The 27,837-nt window shown below is 44.4% G+C and overlaps 2 long non-coding RNA genes across 2 annotated transcripts; one reads left to right on the plus strand and one right to left on the minus strand.

Moving 5' to 3' along the window:
- Nucleotides 1–9,294: 9,294 nt before the first annotated feature.
- On the minus strand, nucleotides 9,295–10,439 carry LOC120916064. The gene is made up of 5 exons (XR_005743942.1): nucleotides 10,416–10,439; nucleotides 10,197–10,319; nucleotides 9,908–10,012; nucleotides 9,575–9,680; nucleotides 9,295–9,413 (listed from the first exon to the last, which is right to left on the minus strand). It is a non-coding gene; the product is annotated as an uncharacterized LOC120916064 (long non-coding RNA).
- Nucleotides 10,440–22,965: 12,526 nt separating this feature from the next.
- LOC120916065 lies at nucleotides 22,966–24,164 on the plus strand. The gene is made up of 5 exons (XR_005743943.1): nucleotides 22,966–23,079; nucleotides 23,176–23,298; nucleotides 23,483–23,587; nucleotides 23,815–23,920; nucleotides 24,082–24,164. It is a non-coding gene; the product is annotated as an uncharacterized LOC120916065 (long non-coding RNA).
- Nucleotides 24,165–27,837: the final 3,673 nt, after the last annotated feature.

The raw sequence follows: 27,837 nt of genomic DNA on the forward strand, positions 1-27,837 counted from the left end.
CTTACTCACATGGCATTGCCACAATTCATAGAAGGCCTTGTACCTTAAACATGGTGGAAAGGTTAGGTTTTGAGGTTACTATACCCAACTCCTGAAATACGAGAACTCCATGCATTCACTGAAAAAAATGAAAAGCATTACTTAAATAATGCCAGTTTTGAGTAAGGAACCCCTTAGCCAGTGTGCAGAGGAATGGACACTCACACAAAACCCCAGGAGGACCTAGAAGATTGTGGATATCAGTATTCATGGCTTGTTACTACTAACTAGAAATGTGCACTGTCGAAAAATGTGTTTATTTTCGCTTCATTCGTTTTAATATTTTTTTTTCAGGTCATTCGCAATTCGTAAATTTGTAAATTAGAAAATCCAAAAATTAGAAAGAAAATCTGAAAATTCGAAAGAATAACTATCAGGGGATGCAGATCGGAAGGCTCCATTCTTCATATCAGGTGGGATTGCCCCAGAGTCAGAAGCTTCTGGGACAAACATTTTCACTTTATCTTTAAGGTTTCAGGGTTCAGGATTCCCAGGTCTCCTTCTATAGCCCTCCTGAATTCTTTGCCTCCAGAAATCCCAAAGCCTGTTCAAAAACTTATATTTTTTATTCTTTTAGGCTCTAAGCTTACCATTGCTAAGGCTTGGAAGCTCCCCAAGGTCCATATCCTAGCTGCTAAACGAAAGATCTCATGGATTATGACACAAGAGAAAATGGTTAGCTCCTTATTAAATACTTCCCTGCAATTTAAGGAGATCTGGGACCCCTGGGCTAACTATATGGGTACTGGTATATTCCCTAACACTTCACCAGCATGAATTTCCCATTTGTGGTCCAATGGATGTTCTTTTCCTTTTTCTTTCTATCCCCTCTCTCTTTCCTCTCTCTGAACTATTCTTCTTTCCACAATACCCCCTGCTCGACAAGGGTACTTCTTCTTTACCTCTTATATTGCTACTACTCTGGGGAATCAGCCCTATTTAGGCGGCTGTAATCTGACTTTGTTGAATTGTTTAAACTGGATATCCATGTTTGTTTTCTATTACTGATGGCTTTGAGAACACTTTTTCTTAGTCTTCTGTGTGTTTTCAGGACTGGAGTTATACTCGTTTTTTAAACCGGGTTCCCCTCTCACCTGCACAGTTAGTTCCCATTAGGGGTGCCGGTGTGTTGGGGTTCTTGGTCGCTGTATTATTATAATTTGGTCCTTGCCTTATGGTTTGGTGTTAATCCTGTATTTTACAGTTGCTGTTTCTGATTTCTTTTTTTTTCATACTTGATTCGCTGTACTGATTCTCACCTATTTACATTTGATACTGAACTCATTGGGCCAGATTCTCATACATTCGCGCTGCTCCTGGGCAGCGTAATATATGAGATCTACGTTACACCGCCGCAGGTCTACAGGTTTACATCCTGATTCTCAGAACACTTACCTGTAAACTTGCGGCGGTGTAGCGTTAGATTGCTCGTCGCAAGCCCGCCCAATTCAAATGGGGCGGGCACCATTTAAATTAGGCGCGCTCCCGCGCCGAGCATACTGCGCATGCTCCGTCGGGTAAATTACCCGACGTGCATTGCGCTAAATGACGTCGCCCCGACGTCATTTGCCTAGATGTATACGTAAATGGCGTCCAGCGCCATTCACGGACGTCTTACGCAAACGACGTAATTTTTATTGAATTTGACGCGGGAACGACGGCCATCGTTAACATTGGTTGCGCCTGCTAATTAGCAGGGGCAACCTTACGCGTCGGGTACGCTACGCAAACGACGTTAATTCGCTGCGTCGACCTCGCGTATGTTCGGGAATCGCCGTACTTACCTCATTTGCATAGACGACGGGGAAAAGCGACGATGCGGCACCTAGCGGCGGGAAAAAAAATTACTTTTAAGATCTGACAGCGTAACAGCCTCACGCATGTCAGATCTAATGGGTACCTATGCGCAACTGATTCTGAGAATCAGTCGCATAGATACCCGGGGCCAGATGAGGTGTTACGACGGCGCTAATGGTGTTGCGCCGTCGTAACGCCTTGGAGAATCTGGCCCATTGTTTTTGTAATGTTTGATTATGCTTGTCCTTTTCAATCACAAAACAAAAATCTTTGAAAGTAAGAAAAACTAACTAACTAATAGGGATGAGCCGAACACCCCACGGATCGGTTTGCACCAGAACCTGCGAACGGACCAAAAGTTTGCGCAAACTTTAGAACCGCATTAAAGTCTATGGGTCTCGAACGTTCAAAATCAAAAGTGCTAATTTTAAAGGCTAATATGCAAGTCATTGTCCTAAAAAGGGTCTGGGGACCCGGGTCCTGCCCCAGGGGACATGTATCAATGCAAAAAAAAGTTTTAAAAAGGGAAGTTTTTTCAGGAGCAGTGATTTTAATGATGCTTAACCACTTCAATACAGGGCTTTTATACACACATCCTTACCGTGCCTATTCTGGCACTTCTCTCCTACATGTACAAATCATAATTTTTTTGCTAGAAAATTACGCAGAACTCCCAAACATTATATATGTTTTTTTAGCAGACACCCTAGGGAATAAAATGACGGTCATTGAAACGATTTATCTTGCACGGTATTTGCGCAATCATTTTTCAAACGCCTTTTTTTTGGAAAAAAATTGTTTCATGAATTAAAAAAATAACAAAACAGAAAAGTTAGCCCAATTTTTTTGTAAAATATGAAAGATTGTTACACTGAGTAAATAGATACATAACATGTCATGCTTTAAAATTGCGCACACTCATGGAATGGCGCCAAACTTCGGTACTTAAAAATCTCCATAGGCAACGCTTTGAATTTTTTTGCAGGTTACCAGTTTAGATTTACAGAGGAGATCTAGTGCTAGAATTGTTGCTGGCACTCTAACGCATGCGGCGATACCTCACATATGTGGTTTAAACGGCGTTTACATATGTCGGCGGGACTTGCGTGTGCGTTCGCTTCTGCGCGCGAGCTACCGAGCACAGGGGCGTTATAATTTTTTTGTTTGTTTTTTTAGTTTTTTATTACATATTTATTTATTTTTTTTACACTTTATTTTTTTTTTTTTTTTTTTTATTATCACTTTTATTCCTATTACAAGGAATGTAAACATCCCTTGTAATAGGAATGTGTGTGACAGGTCCTCTTTATGGAGAGATACGGGGTCAATAAGACCCTGCATCTCTCCTCCAGGCATGAAAGCATGAAATCGGTGAAAAAAAATTCACCGATCTCATGATTACTGTTGCTTAGCAGCCGCATTGGCGCCTTTGTTTACTTACGGGGACCCGGGCGTGACGTCATCACATCGAGCCCGGGTCCTCCGACGGTCATAGAGATGACTGGTGACCATCTGGTCACCAGTCATCTCTATGCTTCCTCCCAGCGCCGGTCGATTCGTTCTCCGGGCCCCCGATGGCACGGGAGAGCCCGGAGAAGCACCGGATGGTGGCAGGAAGGGGGGTGTCCCCTCCCACCGCCTATAAGAACGATCAAGCGGCGGAACCGCCGCTATGATCATTCTTATGTTGCACAGAATCGCCGGCAGAAGAGAAGAATATCTGAATGATGCCTCTAGCTGCAGGCATCATTCTGATATCCCCCACAAACCCAGGACGTCATATGACGTCCACCCGGGATGGTAGATCCCCTTTGTGGACGTCATATGACAATAGGCCAGTATTGACGTGGTTAAAGTGAAAAAAAAAATTGAAATATTCCTTTAAATATTGTACCTGCTGGGTGTCTATAGTATGCCTGTAAAGTGGCACATGTTTCCTGTGTTTAGAACTGTCCCTGCACAAAAATACATTTCTATAGGAAAAAAAGTAATTTAAAACTGCTTGCGGCTTTAATGTAATGTCTGGTCCCTGCAATATGGATGAAAATCATTGAGAAAAATGGTATGGGTCCCCCCCAGGTCATTACTAGCCCCTTTGGGTCTTGTATGGATATTAAGGGGAACCCTGCACCCAAAAAAAAATGAAGGAAAGGCGTGGGGCCCCCAGGCCCTATATACTCTGAACAGCAGTATACAGGCGGTGAAAACAAGACAGGGACTGTGGCTTTGTTGTTAAGTAGAATCTGTTTGTAATTTTGAACTGGTACATTTTTAAAGTGTAAAAAATCTATTTTTAAGCTTTTTGGAAAACATAGGGAAGGGTTATCACCCCTGTAACATTTGTTTTTTCTGTCTGTGCACCTGTTCAGAAGATTTCACCTCACTTTCTGTCCCATTGACAATTTTTTCAGAAAATTTGGGGTTTTTAGTGAAACAAGGATTGGTGATAAAGCATCAGTGGAGAGGAGACACCTTTTTCCCATATTAACTCTAACAGGAGAGAATTTCCCTTCCTAGGGGTAGAGTCCCCCTCACTTCCTGTTGTCTCCTTCTTCTTGCAAGTAGGAGTCGTTTGTAAGTTGCATGTATGAAAGTAGGGGCCTGCCGTATATACTCTGCAGAAATTTGGGTCTTAGGTGTTGGTGTTGCCACAACACTGTAAGCCCTCACAGTTAGTCTTGGTGGGCACTGGAACGGGCCCTGCTGTGAAATATTATATCAATAATTGTAATTACATGCCATTGTTGAACAGGGGCAGACAAACTGGGCCTTTGGTGGTGGTGGTGATGCCACAACACTGTAAGCCCTCACAGTTACTCTTGGTGGGCACAGGAATGGGCCTTGCTGTGAAATATTAGATCAATAGTTGTAATTGCATGCCCTTGTGGAACAGGGGCAGAAAAATTGGGCCTTAGGCACTGGTTCCACAACACAGAAACCCCTCACAGATACTCTAGTTGGAGCACAGGAATGAGCCCTGCTGCAAAATATTGCATCAAAAATTGTAATTACACGCCCCTGTTAAACAGGGGCTTAAAAATTGGGCCTTAGCCACTGGTGGTGGTGCCTAGAACCAAACATGTTCTTACAAGCTATCAGCATGATCATTGAGGAGGAAGAGGATAGTCACTCAGCAAAACAGTATAGTCACTCAGCATCAGCAAAGGCAGTCTTGAAGGGATCTGACATTTCAAAAAAAATATTCGGTTACATCAGCATCAGGTGCTTGGTAGCTGGTGGTGATCCAAGACTGATTCATTTTTATGAAGGTCGGTCAATCGACCGAGACGGTGGACAGGCGCACCCTGTGAACGGTTACAAAGCCTCCAGAAGCACTGAATGTGCGTCCCGAAAGAACGCTGGATGCAGGACAGGCCAGTAGCTCAATTTCATACTGTGCAAGCTCTGGCCAGTGATCCATCCTCAAGACCCAGCAACCCAGGAGATTTTTGGTGGGAAAGGTGTCCAAGTCTGATCTTGCCCCTAGGTATTCCTGCACCATGTAAAACAGATGCTGGCAATGGTTGCGGGAACCGATCATACCTTGGGGCTGCAGACTAAAAAATTGTCTGATGGCCACCTTCTCCACCGCTCCTTCTGTGACTGACCGAAGCCTCAGCAACACATTGTCCAGGACCAGGATTCGCACAGACCTTTCTGTAAGGCCTCCCGAAGATGTTTCATCCTCTGCTCCCTCTGCAATGGCAAGATAAGGTAAGCAACTTTACCCTTGTAACGTGGATCAAGGAGGGTTGCCAGCCAGTAATGATACTTCTCCTTGATACCATGAATACGAGGATACATCCGCAGGCTTTACAGGATCAGGGAGGCCATGCAGCGTAGGTTTGCTGAGGCATTTGGTCCAGAGTCCTCTGGGTTTCTGCACCTTACTGCTGACCGCCCTGTCAAGTGAGGCATGGACATTGCCTTCCACATGCCGGTAGAGAGCTGGAATCGCCTTCCGTAAGAAAAAGTGGCGTTTCGGAACCTGCCACTGAGGTACCGCACATTCCACAAATTTACGGAAGGGTGCAGAGTCTACCAACTGAAAATACAGCAGTTGTGCTAGCAATTTAGCCAAGCTAGCATTCAACCGCTGGCCATGTGGATGGCTAGGAGCGAACTTCTTTTGGGGCTGCAGCAGTTGGGGCAGGGAAATTTGCCTGGTACAATCTGATGTTGGTGTTCCCAAAAGTACTCGGCTGTGACAAACCTAATTCTACACCTTCATTCCTCTCAGTGCAGGCTTCAGAGTGGACTGAAGGTATAGTGGGGTTGAACATCCCAGCTGATGAGGAGCTTGCCAACGAACTGCATGGCAGGTCGACATATGTCTGGTCAAGCATGTGGTGCCCAAGCAGGTGATGTTTTGGCCAATCGAGATACGCTTGAGACATATGTTGCAAATAGCAGCGGTGCCATCTGATGCACTTGTCTCAAAAAAGGCCCACACCAAAGAACTTTCGGAATAACGCGGAGAGACAGCAGCGTCCTACGTGTTTCGTCTGTCTGACTTCATCGGGAGCGCTCCCGATGACGTCAGACAGACGAAATGCGCAGGGCGGAGTCAGAGGCACATCGGTCTAACACTTCCGGTCTGGGCTGCAAACACAGTTTGTGTGAGTATTCTAAACGCTTTCACATTAAACTTTAATTTTTAAACGGATATACACTATAGGCATCCTTTCTTCTCCCGTTTAAACACCTTGGAGGATCGCAAACAGAGCCTGGAGCCGGCCCCAGTCATCTCCAGGCTGCTACACAGTGGTACGGTGTCATACCCCAGGAGGGGGAGAAGTATCTGGTGAGTGCAACTTTGTACAGAGCACGGTGTGTCACGCACAGAGCAAGATCTGAAGGGTTCACCGAGCAACTTTTAAGCACAAAGTCACTTTATCACTTTTTTGTTTTCACAATCTCAATTTGATTCAACGGACTGTTTTTTTTTGGACTCTATTTATGCATTCCTAAAGAATTTATTTTTTCATTTTTTTACTTAATCTTTGTTTCGAATACCCGGCCGAGGGTCTAACACCCGGCAGGGGGTATATCCATTTATTCATTCATTGTGTTTGATTTTGCACTTTGTTTACTGAGGTTTGTTGTCACATTCACAAGCAGCATCAGTCTAGCACTTACTAACACCCGGCTGAGGGTACATTGCACCAGCAAACACCCGACCGAGGGTCTAACACATATATACAGCCATGGCCAAAAGTTTTGAGAATGACACAAATACTAATTTTCACAAAGTCTGCTGCCTCATTTTTTGAGTTGGGAAATTGCATATACTCTATATTTTATGAAGAGTGATCAGACGAATTGCAATTAATTGCAAAGTTCCTCTTTGCCATGAAAAGTGAGTTAATCCCATAAAAAAAATTCCACTGCATTTGTGAAGAAGGCTTCAGGGTGCCCAAGAAAGTCCAGCAAGCCCCAGGACCATCTCCTAAAGAGGATTCAGCTGTGGGATCGGAGTGCCACCAGTGCAGAGTTTTCTCAGCAATGGCAGCAGGCAGGTGTGAGCGCATCTGCACGCACAGTGAGGCGAAGACTTTTGTCAGATGGATACTTGCATATCCCTGCCTGTGGTATTAGTATGAGAACACCAGAATTTGTAGTCAGGTAGCTTTAGGCACACACTGTGCAGAGGACACAGTAGACTAAGTAAAAAAAATATTGCAGCTCCCTGCCTGTGGTATTAGTATGAGAAAACCAGCAATTGTATTCAGGTAGCTTTAGGTGCACACTGTGCAGAGGACACAGTACACCAAGTGAAAATACTTGCACATCCCTGCCTGTGGAATTAGTATGAGAACACCAGCAATTGTAGACAGGTAGCTTTAGGTCCACACTGTGCAAAGGACACAGTACACTAACTGACAATACTTGCAGATCCCTGCCTGTGGTATTAGTATGAGAACACGAGCAATTGTATTCAGGTAGCTTTAGTTGCACACTGTGCAAAGGACACAGTACACTAAGTGAAAATACTGCAGCTAGCACAATCCCCTGCCTGCCTGTCAGTATATTAGGAAAAGAATACAGAAACGGATCTAGCTAAACTGAATACAGTTTATAAATTTATTTGTAGTCAGCGTCTTCGAGTACGAACTGTGATAACTCTAACAACCAAGGCCTGAGGTGTGCCTTAGCCTAGCTGGTCAGTATGACTGAGAAGAGGGCATACCCTGAATGTAAGAATGAGAAAATGTACAAAGAGAAATAGTGTGGATGAAAGCTGGGAGAACGGGTGGGTGGCAATCCTGAAATGGCGCCAACACCAAACCCGACAGGGGAGGAGGATTAAATACTCAGCAGACTCCACCTACAAATACAGGCTAGCCTTCGGCCAGCCTTATACATACAACACCTGGGATGCATATATATCCTCTACACACTGTAACTACAGCTAACTGACTTGCCTGCCTGCTCTATCCAACTCAGTTGAAATTACACTGTCTCTATCTCTCTCTGTCTGTCTGTCTTTCACCACTGCCGCAACACACTACACAAGGCCGCCATGCAGGCGGCCTTATATAGTGTGGGGCGTGTACTAAAACCCCTGAGACATAATTGGCCAAAGCCACCTTGGCTTTGGCCAATTATGTCTCTCTTTGCTTACGGCGCTGTGATTGGCCAAGCATGCGGGTCATAGTGCATGCTTGGCCAATCATCAGCCACCAATGCACTGCAATGCCGCAGTGAATTATGGGCCGTGAGGCGCCACTCGAAATTTGGCGAACAATCGAATAGATGATGTTTGATTCGAACATGGGTTTGATTCGAACTTGAAGCTCATCCCTAGTCATGATGACAATTCTTCCCTGTTTACCTGAAACTGCTAAGGTACTCAGCAGAACTACTTCAATACATGTCCCAGAAAACATGGAATGTCTATACAGTATGTATATATATATAGCACCCTCTAACCCTCTACCATAGGTAGATGCTAGAGGTGAGGATTTTTGTGTGGTAAGCTGCCAGGCAGGTACATTTAGGCAGCCCAATGCTGCCTGCTAGGCCTGATTGTTTTGATCTGGAGGGAGTGGTGTCCCGAAACAGAGGGGCTGGAGAAGTTTTTGGAACACATGTCCAGTTGAGTCCTTCATCATGGACTCAGGGCAGGAGAAGGTCGGTGAGTGTGACAAAGTGGTTGAAAACAAAAGGAGGGGGATGGGAAGGGAAGGAAAAACACAAAACTAGGGATGATCAGAAAGGAAAAGAAAAAGAAAAGAGGGAGGGGGAGGGGGGACAAGATACACAAGGAAAGCACTCACATTGGCCGCATCAGTAATGATAAGAATATAGAACAGTACCCCTTCAAGAAGAGTGGGCAAAATCGGACTTTGAGGCTCGTGGAAGTATAAAAAATATATATTTTATTACATAAATTTACAAAATGTACACTAACAATGGTATAATGGAATGCAACTGATAACAATCACAATACAACCATTCAGAACAAGAGAATAGTGAAAGAATCCTATTGAAGTCGCCTACGCGTTTCACCGTGGGGCTTCTTCAGGACGAAATGAACAGGATTATTGCTACTATGTAGCCATGATTTTCACAATCTGTGAATAGTACACATCATATTAGTACAGCATAAAAAATGATGATATTTACATAAAGGAAAAAATTCCTAAAACATATATCTTTATCAATTGATTAAAACCAGTGAAAAAACACACAAATTTTTGCAATACATATGGGTTACAACATGTGGCTACATCACCTGATACACAGCGGTGGATATAATCATCCAGGAAGATTCCAATGATAGATGAAATATATACCGATGGTAGTAGATAGTACAAAAAATATGTTTAGAGATCGATGATCTGATAAAAAGGGGGAGGAAAAAAGCAATAAGCGCATATTTACGCTAACAATATATGTATATGTGTATAACCTTAAGCATTATCATATACGCCTATATATATGTCTACATGCGTATATGTGTCCATGGAGAAAAAGGAGAAGTAAAGAAAATAAAATAAATTGCAAAGTCTTACATCCTATAATATATAATAGGGCAACAGGTAAACCATGTTGATTGGAAACATACCGCAGGTCCAGGCCAAATATGTCAATAATGATATGAGCAAATACACATTACAGTCCCCAGGCAAAAGAAGACGTGTCGGGGATAGAGATGCAGGTAACCGAATCCCTATTAAGAGTGGAAAAGCAACACATGGATGCAAAGAAAAAAGGAAGAAAATGAGAGAAGAAAGGGGAGAAAAAAATAATAAATAAAATAAATATATAGGAAGGTCAACGTCAGGCGGAGACGTATCTAAATATTAGACAATGTCTTTGAACCATTACATATAGCAAATGCCAGACATAAATACCTTAAAAATCCACTAGGGGACCTAAAGCTGGGGCAAAAGACAGCTCACAGAGGCAAACATAAGGCCATCCATCGATAAAGGAACAGCATCTCCCATATAACAGAGATCGTCTTGCAAACACCTCTGTGGACATATAATAAACAGAGCACTGTTTTCAATAAACATCCAGGGGATATGGAAATAGATTAGGGAGATTATGGGCGGTCAGCAGGTACTTACTGTGTGCATGTAGCGTCCGTGTATTTCCCCCAGGGTCACAGCCTGTGCTGAGTACACAGCTGATCTGTGCAGCTGGGTTTAAATACACTGGGGAATTGCATGCTGGCTTGATGACATCATCAGCAAGCGCCGTGTGAATACATTGTGCTCCCTGAGAGTAGGAAGGGCTTGATTGGACAGCCCAAGTGGGAGGCACCAGGAGGCCAGAACCAGCCCTGATTGGCCAGATCTCGCCATATAGATAGAATGTAAGAACTTAATACAGCAGCCCAAGTGGGAGGCGCCAAGGAAGTGCACCGGATCCCTGATTGGCCGGGTATCGCCGTGTATACAGGGGGGTAGGGCATGTATAGTTAGTATCATAGATACAAGGCAGACACTGTGGGCGTAAAAAGAGGCATGTCAGGGTGTAACATAGAAGTATAGGTAAAGCAGCAGGCGGCTAAATATTAAGGGACATTCTGAGTCCCAGCAGCAAAAAAGGAAGGAACTGTCCACACGTCCCAGCACCATACAGATGGCCAAAAACGGGTCAACCACTGAAAAAACGAGACGACCGCTCAACACAATACCATTTGGTAGTGTGTTCCTAAAACCCTGGTGATAAGAAATCACTGCTACAGTAAATAATTTTCTGGTCAAATAATAAGAATAAAGGCCAGGAAAAACAAAGCATCCCCTATTTAGCACAGTGATGCTTGCAAAGACAATCCCATCAGCCCCACAACAACATAGCAGAGGGCAGAGTAGATTCAAAGCAGCAGAGCTGCGACTGGAAGAGGGTGTCGGTAAATCACAAACATACATATGCCATCCTGGACCTGCAACTCAATCCTAAGGAGTCATTGCTAATAAAGCAATAAAACTATGGCATCAGGGGGACAAGAGACCCTTAGAACGGCGTAATACAGAAAAGTAAGAAACGCAAAAGGAGACACAGCAATAGCACCTTCCAAATAAAATAGGCTATAGCGATCTGGCAGAGCCAGGGTTAAACCCCCCTATATAAAAAAGCAAGAGTGAACAAAGAAAGAAAAATATCTCCATGGATTTGGTAAATATCAAAAAAGATTATATATTGTTTAGTAGGTTTATACATCCTGGATGCAGGATTCCACCACCGTGTACTGGGGGCCACGTAGATCACACAAATGTACCACACACATGCCAATGTTATACAGTAAGAGAAAAATACCTAATAATTCGAGATTTTCCTAGCTTGTGACGGAAAATATTAATTATATGAAGACAGGAGGCGAGTATCTTATGCATTATCTTTCTTTAATAATGCTCATAGCAGAAATACAGTAAAACATTTATTGTAACTTAAAAAATTCAAAGAACTACCATTCCCAGCAGTCCCTGGGCCAACGTAGCCCCTCCCAGACCGTAGCCTATATAAGGGACTGTCTGAGGTAACCTATTCCTCTTTCTTCATGCGAATTAACGTAAACAGGAACCGAAAGTCCATTTAAACATCTCCGCGGCTGCCGGGAACCTTCCGACCGGAACACGACATCCGAATCTGGAGGGAACGAAAAGGACAAGGCCAACACGGACCAACTTCATCCGGACCGACTTCATCCAAACGGGGGACTGTAGGAAACCCAAACCATTCGGAGCCGACCGGTCAGTCGTCTTCAGGAACATGGACCAACGGATTCAGTCAACGGTATCCCGACTCCGGATCTGGGACGTAGTAGGAGCCTCTATTTTCGGTCTGCGGTGAACTAAACCCATGGATTGAAACGGAACAGCAATCCCAACGGGGCTAGTGAAAGCGAACTCCCGGGACGTATCAGTCTCTGACTTGCAGGATGCGTGGTTCAACAGCCTAGAACGAGAGAGAGACAACCTCGTGACAGGGTTGGGTCGGGAGGGAAGATACTCGCCTCCTGTCTTCATATAATTAATATTTTCCGTCACAAGCTAGGAAAATCTCGAATTATACATCAGACAGGAGGCTCATATCTTATGCAAGTTCAAAGCTACAACAATGTATATATATATAAATGATAACAATCGGAAACAACTACAAAACTGACATAGATATGTGTTCCTCCGGTCCAAAGCAGAATTGGCGGAAGGTGATTGGGACGACCAGTCCGCCGCTAGTCGTAAGTCCTAGAGGGAGCCGCTCGAGGTGACGACCTTAGTAGCCACCGCTCCATTGGAGGGGTGGGCACCCAACGGGGTTATATCAAACCCTGCCATTTCCATGACCGACCGTACCCCTCTGGCTAGTGTAGCCGAGGAATCCGGAAACTGAGGTTTAACGTAGGAAATAAGGAATTGGGAGAATTGCGAAGATCGTGGCGGGACCGTCAAGGAATCATAGGTCTGTATACAGCGGAGCACGCACATTTGTGGATGGGCGGGGAAGAACGGGTAGAAAGCCGATGGAAGTCCCGTCGCTGTCCTACGCATGACGGAAAAAACCTGATTCCCAGAGGTGAGACCTGACGCCTGGCTATGTCCAGCGCCGTGACGCCTGACACACGTTCGACGGAATCAGACACGAGAGGGCGGTAAGCTTGAAGGACGATAACCTCAAGACAGAGTGAGATCGACCCCCCAGTCCGAGCGCCTGGTCAGGACCTTGGTCACATCCCAAGAGTTCTGATACTTTGGGCGTGGTGGGCGTTGAAACTTTACGCCTTTCAAAGTCGGCACACCCATGGATGTTCCCCCACCGTTAGCAAGTCTACAAGGGAGCGGTAGGCTAAGATCGCAGGGCGATAGACGTTCAGGGAGCCATAGTACCTCCCTGATTCAAAAGAGTCTGTCAGATAGTTGGGCACTACAGGCAGACGCCTGAACGGGCTCAACCTGTCGTTGATCACATAAACTAACCTAGAGTCCCCAGGTTAATCGAGATGCCGATCTAGTCCCGGGGCCAAGGCAAGGAGACCCCAGCTGTACTTGAAAGGTCGCTGTCCGCGACCAGCACCCCGAAATCACCCATGCGGGGAGAGGTAGGATGTGTGCCGTGAGTAGAGGGTGTAGATCCCCGTTCGGACTGGCGAGGAGATGAGGGGGGTGAGGAAACAACCCGGGGAGATCCACAGACATCCCCAGAAGGAGGGGAAAACCTGGTTGCGTCGGCCACCGTGGAGTGAACCGCACGACTGATGTTCTCAGGCTCGTAATGTGAAGGAGGACCCTGAGGGTCAACGAGAACGGGGAAAATGCGTAATGTGTCCCCTGTGGCCGAGTTTGGCGGAGGGCGTCCACAGCGTGCGCCTCCGGATCCGGCCTCTGGCTGTAAAGCGCGGGAGTTGATGGTTGAGACGAGAGACGAACGGGTCCATAGAGAAAGGATCCCATAAGTGAGCGAGGGCCAGGAACACTGACCGGCGCAGGCGCCAATCGCTGGAACCGGTCGGGTAACGAGAATTCCAATCCGACATCATGTTGGAAGTGCCTGGGGCATATTCCGCAACTGGAACGATATTGCGTTCCAGATAGAGGTGCCAGAAGTCTTAGGTAGATCCGCTAGGATTCTGGATCCGGGACCTCCCAAGTGAATTACGTACTAGACCGCGGTTACATTGTCCATACGCAAGAACACGCCATAGTTGGACGTGTGTGGCAGCAGACTCCTGATGGCAAGAAGGTCGCCAGGAGTTCTACGTGTTGATGTGCAGTAGAGACTCCCCTGTGGACCACGTCCCTCCTGCGGACGAGGGACCGCACCGAGCACCTCAGCCGAGGCGGTTGGCATCCGACTCTATGACGAAGTCCATTGTGGAATTGAAGATGGTATTGCCGTCCGTTAGTCGGTCTGACGTAACCACCACCATAATTCCATTGTGGCTTCTGTGTCCAAAGCGACTTCGTCTGTACAGCGAAGCCCCTAGTGAAGACGCAGGGCCCTGAGTCTCTGGAGGGCTCGATAGCGAAGAGGGGCTGGAGAAAATGGCCTGGCTTACCGCCGATAACAGGCCGACTAAGCGAGCCAGTCCGCGTAAGGACACTCGTTTGTTCAGCAAGATACTGATCTCTTGCAGATGGCGGCCAATTGGTCATGGGTAGCCGAAAGATCGCTCGGTTGGTGTCCACCAAGAACCCCAAAACTCTATCACCTGCGATGGGGAGAGGATAGATCCCCGTGATCTATGGGGAGTTGTCCGGGAGGCGTGCTCGCCCGCCAGGCGAGGGGGGACGAGCCATTAAGAGTAGGTCGTCCAAGTAGATAATCAACCTCACCCCTCTGTTCCGCAGAGTGTCACCACCGGATCTAATAGTTTGGTGAGATTTTTTTCAAGCTACCACTGGGCGATAACCGCCACCCTTTCCTGACCAGGAAGATGTTGTTGAGGAAACCCGGAGAGAGCGGGTCCGCCTCTACTGTCGCTTGTTCGGTCCAAAGGTCCTGCAATTCGTTGTCTATTAGGGTGGTGATCAGGTTTGAAAAACCGAATGGGAAGAGGGATCAGGCCATGTCCGGTACTATACCTCTGACAGCCCGTTACCGTACTGTGTTAGACTTTGTAACGATGTTTGGGTTTATCCAGGCTGGGATAGAGCCCTACCGTCTTGCATGTCAAACGGCTGTTAGCGGCGGTAGCGGCATGCCCCCTTCATTTACGTATATCAGAATGTCAAGGAACGCAATTTCCGAATGACTCGAACACATTGTAAATTTTACGTTGTAATCATTGCGACTCAGCAACTACTGAGTCGCAATGATTACAACCTAAAATTTACAATGTGTTTGAGTCATTCGGAAATTGCGTTCCTTGACATTCTGATATACGTAAATGAAGGGGGCATGATTAATACCTCCTTATTCCGTAAACCCACAGCAGGAAACACTATCCTGCACGCTGCAAGCGCCCACCCCTCTCCATTGGTTTGGAGTATACCATACGGACAGTATCTGCGTTTGCGGCGCAATTGCTCTGATCCTAGTAAATTTAAGGCGGAAGCAGATCTACTCTATACCAGATTGTCCAATAGGGGCTACAGTAGAACGTGCCTTAAAAAGGCATTCAACAGAGTCAATGGTAAAAAGAGGAATGAGGTACTCTCCAAGGTCACTAAAAAATCTAAAACAGACACCACTAGGTTCATTACCACCTATTCAGACCAATACAAACAGATAAGAGCCATCATGGACAAACACTGGCATCTTTTAACAGCTCACCAGACTTTGTCCAAGTATATAGGCCAGAGGCCTGAAATCACGTATAGACGTGCCACGTCTATCTGTGATCGTTTGGTCAGAAGCAGATACTGTAAAGCTGGCCAGATGACACCAGAGAATCCAGGTTTATTTAAATGCGGTAACTGCAATTTTTGTCACATGATTTTGGAGGGTTCCTCAATTCAATTACCAAACGGCCAGAACCATAATATACGACAGCATATTAACTGCCAAACGAAGGGTGTCATTTATATTATTTTCTGCCAATGTGGCAGTTTTTATGTTGGCAAGACTATACGTTGTTTCTGGAAGAGAATCAAGGACCATGTATATTACGCTACCAGTGGGTTGCTTAATACCACAATGGGCCACCATGTGGCGTTTAGACACAAATATGAGCCTTCCCTCTTTAAGTTCTCAGCCTTGGAAAGTGTGTTTGAGGATTCAAGGGGGGGCAACTTCGATCAGAAGGTCCTACAGTGTGAAGCTAAATGGATATATCGGCTCCGAACCAATTATTTCCCAGGTCTTAATGAAGCCATTAGCTTCAAACCATTTCTAAAGATCTGACCTATATAGCTGGAATGCCTAGTTTGCCAACGGGGTTCCATTCACTGCAAACTCACCCCACAGTCCTTGGAGAAACGGCATTGCACTGTCACGAATACTCGTGTCTGTGTATATGGCTTGTTTGGAATTTTGGGAAACATTCAAAAGTGCAAATGATATATGAATGAATGAATGAATGAATGAATGAATGAATGAAAAATTTATAGAGCGCAACACATGCGAACTGAATCGCTTCTGGGCGCTAGTTGTCTGTGACTCATGACCTCAAAAGAGCAGAGTTTTGATCCGTCTTCTGAAAGTCAGGTGGTTTTCCTCCAACCGAATGCTGGTTGGTAAAGCGTTCCATAGTCTAGGACCCTGGAAAGCAAACCTTCTTTCTCCTTTGGATTTGTATTTAGTTTTTGGTATCCTGACCAGATTTTGGTCGGTGGATCGCAAAACGCGATTTGAATTATGAGGTTCTATCTTGTCGCAAAGATATTGCGGAGCCTTCCCATGGATGCACTTATGTGTCAGGCAGAGTGCTTTAAATGCAATTCTGTCTTTTACTGGCAGCCAGTGAAGGGTTCTCAACGAAGGTGAGATTGATTCCCATTTTTTTTTCCCAGTCACCAGTCTGGCGGCCGTATTCTGTACGACTTGCAGGCGGGAGATTTGGTACTTTGGGAGTCCGAGGTACAGTGCGTTGGCATAGTCCAATCTGGAGTTTATGATTGTTCCCACCACGACTGCTACGTCTTCTTTAGGAATAAATGGAATAAGTCTGCGTAGTAGGCGCAACAGATAGTGCGCTCCGCTGACTACTGACCCTATTTGTGCGTCCATTGTCATGAAGGTGTCAAAGATGACCCCGAGACTTTTGACTTTGGAGCTGGGGTTAATGATTTGTCCCAGAATGGGCGGTGGAGTCCAAGTTGTTACCACTTGACTCTTTCGGCTGGCCTGAAACACAAGGAGTTCTGTTTTAGAACTGTTGAGTTTAAGATGGCTATTAGTCATCCAGTTGTCAATCAAAGCAAGACATTTCTCTAAACTTGGATGATGATTCTTTTTGTTGCCGATGCGCAAGTACAGTTGCGTATCGTCTGCATAAGAGTGATAAAGTAGTTCTTGGCTACTGATAATATCAAAGAGAGGGCGTAGATAGATGTTGAAAAGCACCGGTGACAGGGGGGATCCTTGGGGGACTCCACATGACACCGTGCGCTTCTCAGACGTGAAAGAACCCAATTTAACTGTTTGTGAACGGTTTTCAAGAAAGGAAGAAAACCATGGTAAATCACCTTCTGCAACTCCTGCTACCGAAGCTAGTCGCATCAGTAACAGTTTGTGATCTACCGTGTCGAAGGCTGCGCTTAGGTCCAGCAGAATTAGGAGACAAGATTCTCCTTCGTCTGCGGCCTCGAGGGCGTCGTCCCATATTTTAAGTAAGGCCGTTTCTGTCCCGTGTCCAGGACGGAAGCCAGATTGTAATGGATCCAGTAGGTTGTGGGTATCTAGATGCTGTTGCAGCTGTTGTACCACTATTTTCTCCATTATCTTAGAGAGAACGTTTAGGCCTGTTATGGGGCGGCGGTGAATTGGGTCCTTGGGATCCAGATTCGTTTTTTTCAGGATGGGCTGGATTATGCCCTCTTTCAGCATGGATGGCACTATGCCTTCCTTGAAAGATTGATTTATAAGCTGTGTGATGGGTGGCGCCAGAATGTCGGCACAATCCTTCAACAGCTTAGTAGGGATGATATCATTGGGCGATGTGCTGTTCCGCAAGGCACCGATGATATTTTTTGTGGTGTCGCTGGAAATAGGCTCCAGAGTGAATTTTGTCGAGTGCAGAAAATTTCTGCGTGAATTTTTTGGCTGATTGATAGCCGGATTGAGGTGGGTATTGTTTTTCAGAATACTTTCCCGGATTCTTTCAATTTTACTAATGAAGAAATCCGATAGTTCATTACAGAACTCTTGGGTGTCTGAGTTGGGGACTTCAAGACAACCCGGATTCATGGTCTGGGTGACCATTTTGAATAGTTCGCGGGGACGATTTAGGGAACTGTTAATTGCCATAGAAAAATGGTGTTTCTTGGCTTTGAAAATTTCTTTGTGATATCGTGTTGTTATTGCTCTGTAGAAGATAAGATTATCCTCTGCAGGGTTTCTTTTCCAGGCGGCTTCCGCCCTCCTGCGCTCTCGCTTCAGAAGCGATAGCTGGTTGTTATACCAGCCAGACTTTTTCCTGCGGCTGCCGAATTTGCGTTTCGGTGCTACTAAGTCGGCTGAGTGTAGTAAGGCTGCGTTTATGGCGTCCAGTGTATCAGCGGCTGTTTGCTGAGGCTGGATTGTTTTAATTTTGTTTCTCAAGGTAGATTTGAAGAGTTCCGAGCGGAGCTTCTTCTGAGACCTAGCCCAGTGTATTGTCACCGGTTTTGGTGCTTTTGACACTGGGGGGATTTTGGAGATTGTGAACTTGATTGCATGGTGGTCTGTCCATGGCAATGGTTCATTTTCTAGAATGCTTATTTCCAGATTTTGTCTGAAAATTAGGTCAAGTGTGTGACCTGTAGTGTTGCTCACGAATATTCGCATTGCGAATATTCGACTCGAATATAGCATATTCGAGAAATCGCGCTATATTTCGAATTTCGCGGTGAATATTCGCAATTCCGAATATTCGCATTTTTTCAATTTGATTTTTAAAACAGATCACATCCTATCGACGTCTAAAAGCATTGCTGGTATGATTAGAGACCCTGGGCAGAGTAGCTAAGCTGAGGCGATCCTTTTATGTTGCCAAATTGAAAAAAAAAAAATTGCGATTTTTCGCTATTGCGAATGCGAAAATAATTGCGAATTTTCGATAACTGTGGTAGGAGAACTCTGATTGTCTCTGATGCAAAAGGGGGGGGGGCTTTGTGTATGTGTATGTTATGAATATTTGTATGTTTGATATTATTATTTTTTGTAAGAAGGAAAAAATTGCGCATACCTTAAAAAAGGGGAGAATACAGCAGCAACTCAAAAATGTTATACAACATAAATTAATACAAGACAGAAAATGGAGTCGCTCTACAAGAATAAAAAATATGTCTAGTGACAAGACATGTGGGCAAATTATAAAATAAGCAAGCGCAAATAACTTGTGAAATACACAGTGAAACAAATATATAAAGAAATATAGTCCCAATAATAGAAAAATAATCTTTCATAAAAATGTCTTTGATATGTGAAGTGAAAAAAAGTCCAAAGCATGCAGCATGAACGTGTTCAATCTTCAAGGTGTTTGATTGACAAATGGCTGTGACAGATGGATAGAGTAAAGAATCACCACCAATGCAAAACACTTTTTATTTTCTATTGTAAAATATCAAGAATATTCTGAGCCAATCAGAGTGCTCCTTCTGCATTTGCCGAATATTCGCAATTATTTTGTATTGTAAAATATCAAGAATATTCTGAGCCAATCAGAGTGCTCCTTCTGCATTTGCCGAATATTCGCAATTATTTTGTATTGTAAAATATCAAGAATATTCTGAGCCAATCAGAGTGCTCCTTCCGCATTTGCCGAATATTCGCAATTATTTTGTATTGTAAAATATCACGAATATTCTGAGCCAATCAGAGTGCTCCTACAGCATTTGTCGAAATTGCGCAATAAATATCGCATTCGCATGTTGCGATATTTCGATAAAATATCACGAATATTCTGAGCCAATCAGAGCGCTCCTCCAGCATTTCTCGAAATTGCGCAATAAATATCGCATTCGCATGTTGCGATATTTCGATAAAATATCACGAATATTCTGAGCCAATCAGAGTGCTCCTACCGCAGTTATCAAAAAATCGCAATTATTTTCGCATTCGCAATAGCGAAAAATCGCAATAATTTCATTTCGATAAAATATCACGAATATTCGAATTTAGCGAATATATCTCGAATATTCGAATATATATTCGAGATATATCGCGAAATCGAATATGGCATATTCTGCTCAACACTAGTGACCTGAAGCATGAGTGGGCCCGCATATAAGTTGCTGTAGTCCTAATCTATCTAGGTGCTCAATGCAGGCGTCCGCAATGGGATCCTGTGTGGAGTTGGCCCACAGGTTGAAATCCCCGAGTAGCAAAAGATGTTTGCTGTTGAGGGTATAAGTGGATATAAACTCTGTTAATGATGGCAAAAACTGCGATTTAGGCCCAGGTGGCCTATAACAGAGGAGAATGTGAACAGTCTCCTGGGGGGAGGTTTGAAGCTGAAGAGTAAGGGTTTCCATGAATGGAAGAGGATTTTGCAGGGCTGGTTTAGTGATTGCGATGTGATTCTTATGGATCACCGCAAGGCCTCCTCCTCTTTGCCCTATTCTGTTTTCTGTTATTAGGTGATAGTTTTCTGGCACCAGTTCATCGAGAATGGTGTTACAGTCGTCTGAGAGCCAGCTTTCTGTAATAAAGAGGCAGTCTAGATCGTTTTGTAGTAAGAAATCGTAGATTTCTGATCGGTGTTTTACTGCCGATCTTGTATTAATCAAAACACATGATATGTGTTTTGGCTGTGTCAAGTGGTTAAAATTTTTGATGATCGATCGTCGATCGACTCTCCAGAGTTGGTCTATTTTTAAGGCCTTTTTGGTGACGGCTGGTAATGTAGTTGCGAATTGTCTCAGATCTCGTATGGAGTCCGCAGAGTAACGCAGATTACCCATTATTGCCTGTCACTGTGGGGGGGTTGATGATTTAAGTTTATAATTGGAGGGAGGATTCATAGAGTCCTTCCTCTTGATCTTGGTCCGGAGGAAGGCGAAAAAACCCCTGGCAGAGCTGAGCCAATATGCTGTCACGGGGAAAAATTCCTTCCTGATCCCTGAGGGGCGATCGGCTGCAAAGCCCTGGACCAAGTATCGTAGGGTAGAGGGAGGAGAGGAGGGTGACAGGAGTCCCTGTTCTGAGGGGGTACCAAGCCTCAGATTTGTCTGGGTAGTGTTAGCTTTATCTTTTATAAAAAAAGCAAAAAGACACTGCTCATTACTAATCCCGGGAGGACGGGGTCCTCCAGGGATATGGGCGGGGGAGTATCTTTCCTAGAACTAGCGTATTTATTCCTGGCTGCGGCGCGCCGCTAGGCCGCGGCTGAAGCCGCGGTGTTTCCTGATTACGGCGGCCGCGAAAGAGTCAGGCCTGGCGCGGATGCGGAGAGAAACGGCCGCCCGCGCAGTGCAAGAAACGTGCGAGATGCGGGGCGATCGTGGGTGATTGTATGGGAACAAATGTGGATTGCAGAGAGCAGTGTCCACAGTGTCCACAGTTGGAACCGCTGGGGTGGCTGTCCTTACAAGGACGGTTCCCAGTGATTCCAGGGGGATAGACCTGAGAAGCAGGGATAGAGTCTTACCAGTCCAAAAGCTGCAGGTGAGAAAGCGGCAGCCAGGCAGCAAGGTGCTGGAAGCGAGCGGAGGCGACGGAGAGGAACCCCTACCTGTCTGGGACCAGGAGCCACACGTCCTACTACTAGGGCCGTGCGCCGATTACTGCTGGCCCAGTTCTAGCCCTGGGGAGGAGTCGGAGTCGGCGTGCTTCTGCCTCTGCTTCTGCTTCCCGTGTGCGCACAAAGGATCAAAGAGGGAGGTAACTCCATTCATACTATAGGTATAACCCCTCCTTTTTTGGAGTTAATATCTTTGCCTATAGACAAAAGTATACCAAATCTACTCTGATCTAATACCCATCAGGAAGTATGTTTTTTAATTTAGATTATTAAGTATTTTCCTCTTACTGTATAACATTGGCATGTGTGTGGTACATTTGTGTGATCTACGTGGCCCCCAGTACACGGTGGTGGAATCCTGCATCCAGGATGTATAAGCCTACTAAACAATATATAATCTTTTTTTAAATTTTCCAAATCCATGGAGATATTTTTCTTTCTTTGTTCACTCTTGCTTTTTTATATAGGGGGGTTTAACCCTGGCTCTGACAGATCGCTATAGCCTATTTTATTTGGAAGGTGCTATTGCTGTGTCTCCTTTTGCGTTTCTTACTTTTCTGTATTACGCCGTTCTAAGGGTCTCTTGTCCCCCTGACGCCATAGTTTTATTGCTTTATTAGCAATGACTCCTTAGGATTGAGTTGCAGGTCCAGGATGGCATATGTATGTTTGTGATTTACCGACACCCTCTTCCAGTCGCAGCTCTGCTGCTTTGAATCTACTCTGCCCTCTGCTATGTTGTTGTGGGGCTGATGGGATTGTCTTTGCAAGCATCACTGTGCTAAATAGGGGATGCTTTGTTTTTCCTGGCCTTTATTCTTATTATTTGACCAGAAAATTATTTACTGTAGCAGTGATTTCTTATCACCAGGGTTTTAGGAACACACTACCAAATGGTATTGTGTTGAGCGGTCGTCTCGTTTTTTCAGTGGTTGACCCGTTTTTGGCCATCTGTATGGTGCTGGGACGTGTGGACAGTTCCTTCCTTTTTTGCTGCTGGGACTCAGAATGTCCCTTAATATTTAGCCGCCTGCTGCTTTACCTATACTTCTATGTTACACCCTGACATGCCTCTTTTTACGCCCACAGTGTCTGCCTTGTATCTATGATACTAACTATACATGCCCTACCCCCCTGTATACACGGCGATACCCGGCCAATCAGGGATCCGGTGCACTTCCTTGGCGCCTCCCACTTGGGCTGCTGTATTAAGTTCTTACATTCTATCTATATGGCGAGATCTGGCCAATCAGGGCTGGTTCTGGCCTCCTGGTGCCTCCCACTTGGGCTGTCCAATCAAGCCCTTCCTACTCTCAGGGAGCACAATGTATTCACACGGCGCTTGCTGATGATGTCATCAAGCCAGCATGCAATTCCCCAGTGTATTTAAACCCAGCTGCACAGATCAGCTGTGTACTCAGCACAGGCTGTGACCCTGGGGCATACACGGACGCTACATGCACACAGTAAGTACCTGCTGACCGCCCATAATCTCCCTAATCTATTTCCATATCCCCTGGATGTTTATTGAAAACAGTGCTCTGTTTATTATATGTCCACAGAGGTGTTTGCAAGACGATCTCTGTTATATGGGAGATGCTGTTCCTTTATCGATGGATGGCCTTATGTTTGCCTCTGTGAGCTGTCTTTTGCCCCAGCTTTAGGTCCCCTAGTGGATTTTTAAGGTATTTATGTCTGGCATTTGCTATATGTAATGGTTCAAAGACATTGTCTAATATTTAGATACGTCTCCGCCTGACGTTGACCTTCCTATATATTTATTTTATTTATTATTTTTTTCTCCCCTTTCTTCTCTCATTTTCTTCCTTTTTTCTTTGCATCCATGTGTTGCTTTTCCACTCTTAATAGGGATTCGGTTACCTGCATCTCTATCCCCGACACGTCTTCTTTTGCCTGGGGACTGTAATGTGTATTTGCTCATGTCATTATTGACATATTTGGCCTGGACCTGCGGTATGTTTCCAATCAGCATGGTTTACCTGTTGCCCTATTATATATTATAGGATGTAAGACTTTGCAATTTATTTTATTTTCTTTACTTCTCCTTTTTCTCCATGGACATATATACGCATGTAGACATATATATAGGCGTATATGATAATGCTTAAGGTTATACACATATACATATATTGTTAGCGTAAATATGCGCTTATTGCTTTTTTCCTCCCCCTTTTTATCAGATCATCGATCTCTAAACATATTTTTTGTACTATCTACTACCATCGGTATATATTTCATCTATCATTGGAATCTTCCTGGATGATTATATCCACCGCTGTGTATCAGGTGATGTAGCCACATGTTGTAACCCATATGTATTGCAAAAATTTGTGTGTTTTTTCACTGGTTTTAATCAATTGATAAAGATATATGTTTTAGGAATTTTTTCCTTTATGTAAATATCATCATTTTTTATGCTGTACTAATAAGATGTGTACTATTCACAGATTGTGAAAATCATGGCTACATAGTAGCAATAATCCTGTTCATTTCGTCCTGAAGAAGCCCCACGGTGAAACGCGTAGGCAACTTCAATAGGATTCTTTCACTATTCTCTTGTTCTGAATGGTTGTATTGTGATTGTTATCAGTTGCATTCCATTATACCATTGTTAGTGTACATTTTGTAAATTTATGTAATAAAATATATATTTTTTATACTTCCACGAGCCTCAAAGTCCGATTTTGCCCACTCTTCTTGAAGGGGTACTGTTCTATATTCTGTGAAAAAGTGGATATCTGTAGGAGGCATGCCAGAGGATCTGGGTGCAAGGCCAGAGGAGAGACTGCGGGGTTTTGCGTCAAATCTATATGGTCTGCGGGCACATGATTTGCAGGTCGGGCTAGCTGGGATCAGTAGTCCACCAATAAAAGCTGCTAATCAACTAGGCCGCACAAAGGGGTACTGAAGGCCCCTGGCCTATTAATAGTTCAGCAAGCATATAGGACTTTTCAGAGTATTCCTTTATGTACAGTGAAGATGATGAGGCAGAAAGACTAAGGCCCCGTACACACGACCGAGTTTCTCAGAAGAATTCAGCCAGAAACTCGATCGGAGCTGGATTCTGCCGAGAAACTCAGCCGTGTGTACACTTTTCACAGAGGAAGCCGACGAGGAACTTGTCGGGCCAAATAGAGAACATGTTCTCTATTTCCTCGTTGTTCAATGAGGAAAGTTGGCCCGCCGAGATCCTTGGCGGCTTCAACACAGAACTCGACGAGGAATTCGATGTGTTTGGCACGTCGAGTTCCTCGGACGTGTGTATGGGGCCTCATAGTTCACAGTGGAAGTTTGTGCAGAAGGAGAGAAATCCTGTGAGTAACAGTCTGTAGGAGTTGATGCAGAGGAGGAGCAACGGTCTGCAGGAGTTATGCAGGGGAAGTAACTGTAATTATTAGTGTCTATCAGTTCTTCAAATGCTCAATATATTCAACTAATTCTTAAAATATGATGGCAAAGTGATCCGTTCTATGGGCATCCCATAATCCCTTTCCCCCAACCAAGTTATATCCCAAAAACAAAACAATGCAAATGACTGTTCATTGTCTCTGAGAGTTATATATGGAGGTCTGGCAGCAGGGTGATATGGTGGATGTCAGTAACTAGTTGGGAGGAGCACGATGTTCGAGTCGAACGTAAGTTCAACTCGAACAGTAAGTGTTCGCCGAATAGCGAACAATTTGGGGGGTTTGCGGCAAATTCAAAAGCCGCGGAACACCCTTTAAAAGTCTATGGGAGAAACCAAAAGTGCTAATTTTAAAGGCTTATATGCATGGTATTGTCATAAAAAAGTGTTTGGGGACCTGGGTCCTGCCCCAGGGGACGTGTATCAATGCAAAATAGGGCCCATAATGTTTGAAATTCGGCATGAGTCCGAACAGAAGATGTTCAGACGATGTTCAAGTCGAACAAGGATTCGACTCAAACTCAAAGCTCATCCCTACTAACTAATAATAACAAACATTTAAATTATAGGTATTGCAATTTCCTTTCAAATTTGGCTGTTAGTGATTGATTTTTTTTTTCAATTTCTTTATTTTTCAAGTTCTTTTCATTTATACAAAGCAAAAAGGAATAACATGGATCTTAGCACAAAATCACAATAAACAGTCGATCATCTTTACATAGTCTAAACATAGCCTCAAATTTTATATATCAACAAAAAAGAGAAAAAAAGAACATTGAGACAATTGATTCACCCCAATCCCATTGACTCCCACTTCTCCAAGATAATCTTAAGGGGTAAATGTGGGGAAATGGGCCGTTAAGCCCCAGTATTGGGGAGAAGAAAACAGTGGTCAGCCAAAAACGACTTCCCAGTCTCTCCCTCTCACCCCCTCTCTCAATGTCCGGTCATGGGATGACGCTGTCCCCTGACCTTACATATTGCTATTATCCTACCCCATTCCCCCTCACCCTCAATACTTATTATCCCTTGTCCAGTTATATTCCTTTCCCTGCCCCCCCCCCCCACCAAAAAAAAAGAAAGAAAGGATAAACCCCCTCTCCAGCCTCCTCTCCTCTCTCCCCTCTCCCCGCCCCCTCTCAGTCTCCGTCTGCCAGCCTTCCTCTGAGTGGATAAAATCATTCCAGGGTGTCCAGATTTTTTTATATATTTCTCTTTTTTTCCTGCTTGTCCATACTAGGTCTTCCATCCTTTTCACTTCTTCAACCTTTCTAATCCACATACTCACAGTAGGGGATTGTACTTGCTTCCACTTAAGCGGTATGCATGCCTTGGCAGCATTCACTAAGTGACACAGGATGGAATTCCCATATGTTCCCCACGGTATATCTGACAGGTGTAGAAGGAAGAAAGCCGGATCCGCCGTTATTACAACCTCACTAAACATTTGGATAATCTCAAGGACTTCCTTCCAAAATCCCTTAATTCTGGGGCAGGCCCAGAAAATATGTACCATTGTTCCCTGCTCTGCTTGACATCTCCAGAATTCACTCTTTATGTTTGGAAAGTACCTGTGTAACCTTTCTGGAGTTCTATACCATTGTGAAATTATTTTATAGTTAGTTTTGTGCATGTTGCTGTCTTAAATATACCTTGTATCATTAAATTTTTTGGGGGTTTCCCCAAAAGTTCTCCCTAAGTAATTTTCCCATTTTTGAAAAAAGGGCAACTGATAGTTCTCTCATGGTTTACTCAATAACAAATACATTTTAGATAATGTATGTGTGCTTGGCTTTTTTCTCAAATGGTGTCAACTTACGTTCCGAATAGTATGGTGCTACTTTAATATTTAAAAAATGCATTAGTTGTGCTGCTTGCCAGAACTCTAGTTGAAAGAGGCCATTTGTATCCATCAAATCCTGCATTGTCGGCCAGATACCCCGAATTCTGAAATGCGAAGTCTGATATATTCCTCGCTCAATTAGTGTCGCAAAGGGTCCTTTCTGTATACCCGGTATAAATCTCGGATTACCCAGTATAGGAGTCAAGGGTGAGTCATAAGTAGATATATGTTCCCTTGAAAAAAGGTTATAACATACCCGCAGTGTAGTACCTAATATTGGATGTTTTTTAATATCAGTTGTGACTTCTTTATAACACCAAGGGGCTCTACTTAATAATTCCTTGCACTGTGCTTGCTCTAAATTTGGCCAGATTTTCAAATTCCTATGCCGACACCAATCCAATAAGCAACCTAGGTGGACTGCCTGATAATACTTAAATATATCTGGGACAGCCAGTCCTCCATATTGTTTTGGTAAGGATAACAGTGTCCTCTTTATTCTTGGTTGTTTACCTGCCCATATAAATTTAGTAAATAACGTTTGTATATTTTGAAAAAAAAATCTTGGTACTGTAATCGGGACTGCCTGGAGGAGGTACAGAATCTTTGGTAATATATTCATTTTGATTATATTACTCCTTCCAAACCAGGAGAACATTCCCCTATTCCATCTTTCTAGTAGCCCACATATTTTATTTAACAGCGGCAAGAAGTTTAACTCATACATTTTCGAGGAGCTTACTGCAATGTTTGTCCCTAAGACCCCTTTCACACTGAGGAGTTTTTCAGCGCTGTTATACCGCCTGAAAAACTCCTGCACTGCATACTCAATGTGAAAGCCGGAGGGCTTTCACACTGAGGCAATGCTCTGGCAGGAGAGAAAAAAATCTCCTGCAAGCAGCATCTTTGGAGCGGTGAGAGGAGCGGCGTGTATACCGCTCCTTCCCATTTAAA

Source organism: Rana temporaria, chromosome 10 (assembly GCF_905171775.1).
Source record: "Rana temporaria chromosome 10, aRanTem1.1, whole genome shotgun sequence".
NCBI classification, from domain to species: Eukaryota; Metazoa; Chordata; class Amphibia; order Anura; family Ranidae; genus Rana; species Rana temporaria.